The sequence below is a fragment of the Meles meles genome, chromosome 16 (assembly GCF_922984935.1).
Source record: "Meles meles chromosome 16, mMelMel3.1 paternal haplotype, whole genome shotgun sequence".
NCBI lineage: Eukaryota > Metazoa > Chordata > Mammalia > Carnivora > Mustelidae > Meles > Meles meles.
In genome coordinates, this window is record NC_060081.1 from 8,344,525 (window position 1) to 8,350,344 (window position 5,820).

Here is a 5,820-nt window from a genome sequence, read left to right on the forward strand (position 1 = left end):
TTATCAAGGCCATCTATGAAAAACCCACCGCAAATATCATTCTCAATGGAGAAAAACTGAAAGCTTTTCTGTTAAGGTCAGCAACATGGCAGGGATGTCCCTTATCACCACTGCTATTCAACATAGTACTAGAAGTCCTAGCCTCAGCAATCAGACAACAAAAAGAAATTAAAGGCATCCAAATTGGTAAAGAAGAAGTCAAACTATCACTCTTCGCAGATGATATGATACTATATGTGGAAAACACAAAAGACTCCACTCCAAAAATGCTAGAACTTGTACAGGAATTCAGTAAAGTGTCAGGATATAAAATCAATGCACAGAAATCAGTTGCATTTCTGTACACCAACAACAAGACAGAATAAAGAGAAATTAAGGAGTCAATCCCATTTACAACTGCACCCAAAACAATAAGATACCTAGGAATAAAACTAACAAAAGAGGCTAAGAATCTATACACAGAAAATTATAAAGTACTCATGAAAGAAATTGAGGAAGACACAAAGAAATGGAAAAATGTTCCATGCTCCTGGATTGGAAGAATAAATATTGTGAAAATGTCTATGTTACCTAAAGCAGTCTACACGTTTAATGCAATCCCTATCCAAATACCATCCATTTTTTTCAAAGAAATGGAACAAATAATCCTAAAATTTATATGGAACCAGAAAAGACCTCGAATAGCCAAAGGAATATTGAAAAAGAAAGCCAACGTTGGTGGCATCACAATTCCGGACTTCAAGCTCTATTACAAAGCTGTCATCATCAAGACAGCATGGTACTGGCACAAAAACAGACACATAGATCAGTGGAACAGAATAGAGAGCCCAGAAATCGACCCTCAACTCTATGGTCAACTAATCTTTGACAAAGCAGGAAAGAATGTCCAATGGAAAAAAGACAGCCTCATCAATAAATGGTGCTGGGAAAATTGGACAGCCACATGCAGAAAAATGAAATTGGACCACTTCCTTACACCACACACGAAAATAGACTCCAAATGGATGAAGGACCTCAATGTGAGAAAGGAATCCATCAAAATCCTTGAGGAGAACACAGGCAGCAACCTCTTCGACCTCAGCCATAACCGCATCTTCCTAGGAACAACGGCAAAGGCAAGGGAAGCAAGGGCAAAAATGAACTCTTGGGATTTCATTAAGATCAAAAGCTTTTGCACAGCAAAGGAAAGAGTTAACAAAACCAAAAGACAACTGACAGAATGGGAGAAGATATTTGCAAACGACATATCAGATAAAGGGCTAGTATCCAAAATCTATAAGGAACTTAGCAAACTCAACACCCAAAGAACAAACAATCCAATCAAGAAATGGGCAGAGGACATGAACAGACATTTCTGCAAAGAAGACATCCAGATGGCCAACAGACACATGAAAAAGTGCTCCACGTCACTCGGCATCAGGGAAATACAAATCAAAACCACAATGAGATATCACCTCACACCAGTCAGAATGGCTAAAATGAACAAGTCAGGAAATGACAGATGCTGGAGAGGATGTGGAGAAAGGGGAACCCTCCTCCACTGTTGCTGGGAATGCAAGCCGGTGCAACCACTCTGGAAAACAGCATGGAGGTTCCTCAAAATGTTGAAAATAGAACTACCCTATGACCCAGCAATTGCACTACTGGGTATTTACCCTAAAGATACAAACATAGTGATCCGAAGGGTCATGTGTACCCGAATGTTTATAGCCGCAATGTCTACAATAGCCAGACTATGGAAAGAACCTAGATGTCCATCAACAGATGACTGGATAAAGAAGATGTGGTATATATACACAATGGAATACTATGCAGCTATAAAAAGAAATGAAATCGTGCCATTTGCGATGACGTGGATGGAACTAGAGCGTATCATGCTTAGTGAAATAAGTCAATCGGAGAAAGACAACTATCATATGTTCTCCCTGATATGAGGACATGGAGAAGCAACATGGGGAGGTAGGGGGATAGGAGAAGAGTAAATGAAACCAGATGGGATGGGGAGGGAGACAAACAATAAATGACTCATAATCTCACAAAACAAACTGGGGGTTGCTGGGGGGAGGTGGGATTGGGAGAGGGGGAGGGGGCTATGGACATTGGGGATGGTAAGTGCTTTCGTGAGTGCTGTGAAGTGTGTAAACCTGGCGATTCACAGACCTGTACCCCTGGAGATAAAAATACATTATATGTTTATTAAAAAAAAATTTGGAAGGGGAGGCGAACCATAAGAGACTATGGACTCTGAAAAACAACCTGAGGGTTTTGAAGGGTCAGGGGTGGGAGGTTGGGGGAACAGGTGGTGGGTAGTGGGGAAGGCACGTTTTGCATGGAGCACTGGGTGTTGTGCAAAAACAATGAATACTGTTACGGTGAAAAAATAAATTAAACGGTAAAAAATAGATACATAGACCAGCGGAAGAGAATATGGAGCCCAGATATGGACCCTCAACATATGGTCAAATAATCTTCGACAAAGCAGGAGAAAATATACAGTGGAAAAAAGGCAGTCTCTTCAATAAATGGTGCTGGGAAAATTTGAAAGCTATCTGTAGAAGAATGAAACTCGACCATTCTCCTACACCGTACGCAAAGATACACTCAAAATGTATAAACGTCCTCAATGTGAGACAGGAATCCCTCAGAATCCTAGAGGAGAACATAGGCAGTAACCTCCTCAATATCAGCCACAGCAACTCCTTTCAAGATATGTCTCCAAAGGCAAAGGAAACAAAAGTGAAAAGGAAATTTTGGGACTTCATCAAGATAAACAGCTTCTGCACAACAAAGGAAACAGTCAACAAAATAAAGAGGTAACCCCTGGGATGGGAGAAGATATTTGCAAATGACAGTAGAGGCAAAAGGTTGATATCCAGGATCTATAAAGAACTTCTGAAACTCAACACACGCAAAACAGATAATCGTGTCAAAAAATGGGCAGAAGACATGAACAGATACTTCTCCAATGAGGACATACAAATGGGTATCAGACACATGAAAAAATGTTCATCATCACTAGCTATCAGGGAGATTAAAATCAAAACCACATTGAAATACTACCTTAAACCAGTTGGAATGGCCAAAATTAGCAAGACAGGGAATAACGTGTGTTGGAGAGGATGTTGAGAAAGGAGAACCGTCTTACACTGTTGGTGGGAATGCAAGTAGGTGCAGCCACTTTGGAGAACAGTGTGGAGATTCCCCAATAAATTAAAAAATAGAACTTCCCTATGACCCTGCAATTGCACTACTGGGTATTTACCCCAAAGATACAGATGCAGTGAAAAGAAGGGCCATCTGTACCCCAATGTTTATAGCTGCAATGGTCACAGTCGCCAAACTGTGGAGAGAACCAAGATGACCTTCAATGGATGAATGGATAAGGAAGATGTGGTCCATATACACTATGGAATATTATGCCTCCCTCAGAAAGGATGAATACCCAACTTTTGTAGCAACATGACCAGGACTGGAAGAGATTATGCTAAATTCACTTCTCTTTTCATAGCTACATTCACATATCATTGTATTTGTAAGGAATTATATTTTTCATATTTATTTTTGAATGATTGTGACTCCTCTATGCTACTGTTTAGTAGTAAGTTTTTAAATATTTAAATTGTGAATAAATACAAAATACTTCTAAGGATAACTTTTTTATCTTTTTAGACTAAAATTTTTAATGAGTGTTCTTAAATTATCAAACCATGAATAGGGATTTCTTATCCATAATACCAGATTCTTTACCTAGTGACATACTCAGATAATTCAACACATCAGAAGGGAAATTATATTGTTTAATGATATATTTTAATGACATTATATATTAATGTCAGTTATGTTGATAGAATTCTAATAATTTCTCAGTTTATTGCCAGAAACAGGAATTTTATTCAATAATTTAGGGTAAGCCTCAACAATTTCCCATACATTTTCTGAAAAATATTCTCCTCATTTTATTATTGGAGTATTTTATTTGTTCATTTCTAAGACTAAATATAATAGAGTTGAAGAGTGGGGGGATTATGGAATAGAAGACAGAAAGGACCATGACCTGGATAGTGGAAGAATTTTCAGATGGCCTCTTGTATACATAAAAGCCTGAACTGAGGAAGACAGACACCACAAGGATGTGAGGGACACAGGTATAAAAGGCCTTTTTCCTGTCTGCTCCACTTGGAAACTTGAGAACAGTAGAAAATATGTAAATATAAGACTTGATGCTGTCGATGAAACAGCCACCACCAATCCCCAGACCAGAGGCAATGATCATCATCTCATTGCTAAAGGTGTCAGAGCAGGAGATCTTTATCAGGGAGGGGATATCACAAAAAAATTGATGGATGACATTGGACTGACAGAGGGTAGCTGGAATGTGTTGCCAGTCTGGACATCAGCATAGATGAGTCCACTGAGTATGGAAGCCAGAGTCATTTGGATGCAGATTTGAGGGTTCATGATCACAGGGTAGTGAAGGGGTTGGCAGATTGCCACATGGCATTCTTGGATCATGATAGTCAGAAACAGAAGTTCCACATATACAAAGAAAACCATAAGGAAGACCTGAGCTACACACCCAGCCTTTGAAATGGTGCTGCTGTCAAGCAAGAAATTGATGCATGAGTTAGGAACTGCTACAGAAATGTAGCAGGCATCCAAGATGGACAAATTCCTGAGGAAGAAGTACATGGGTGTGTGAAGATTCCTGTCAAGGGTGGTGACAGTAACAATGATAATGCTCCCCATCAGAGTGACTACATACATCAGAGAGAAGGTTATGGCATGCAAAATCTGTAATTCCCACACATCAAAAAACCCCATGAGGAGAAATCCCATCATGATCGTGGAATTTAACATTTGTGGGTAATGCAATTTGCACCTGGAAAGTAAGGAGTGAATTTCAGATCTCATGAATAATCAAATTATGGAAATATGGTTTTTAAATATTTTAGTCTTTACCTCTACAAATTATAATCTATATTGTATCCTCTAATACTGTTGAAAGAAAATTAAGTGGTCCTCCTCTAGTCTACATGATATTATTACTTTTTCATGATATTATTTTATTCCCACTGTTGTAATGAAGTGACAATTACAACCTATAATAAATATGTAAAAGTTCAATATTTCTACACACTGCCATTGGAAGATGCAATTTTCTTACGATCAATTATGTATAAATATAGATATAGATTACATAAATACACTTGCATGTCAATGAAATTTTGGAGATAATGTTGCTGAAAACTGGATAATTAGAATAAAATGTTTTGGTTGTTTTCAGTCTTACATTTTTATTTGAGGATACAGATAATATGGGGAAAATATTTTTTTTCTAGAACGAATATTCTGTGCACAATAGTGAAAAATTATCTTCTGTTCCTGTGACATTTGGAACTTTACTTGCTCTAATATCTCAAATGGAACATAAACTAATAAGCTGATACATTTACCTACACTGACTTCACTCGTAATATTTTGGTTACTTTTTTTAAAATTTTTATTTATTTTTCTAATTTATTTATTTTTCTAATCATTTCTCTCTACTTTTAAAGAGAGAATGAATGGGTCAATTATTATTATTTCCTGAGTGCCTGTTGAACCTACCCCTAATATTCCTTCTTTATCATCTTCAATTTTACAACCTTTCATAACTTCCTTGATTTTACTACCTGAAAGCAGAACAACAAAATTATAGCAAAATAACTCACAATACACATTTAGCTATATTTTTCTTTTAAATTACAAATTATTTCCTCACTTTAATCTTCAGCTTGTTCAGCAATTTTTCTAGAATTTCTTCCTGTGATTCTTTACAAC

The 5,820-nt window shown here is 37.4% G+C and overlaps 1 pseudogene; it reads right to left on the bottom strand.

Annotated features, from left to right (window-relative positions):
- Positions 1-3,913: 3,913 nt before the first annotated feature.
- On the bottom strand, positions 3,914-4,857 carry LOC123927114 (annotated as a pseudogene).
- Positions 4,858-5,820: the final 963 nt, after the last annotated feature.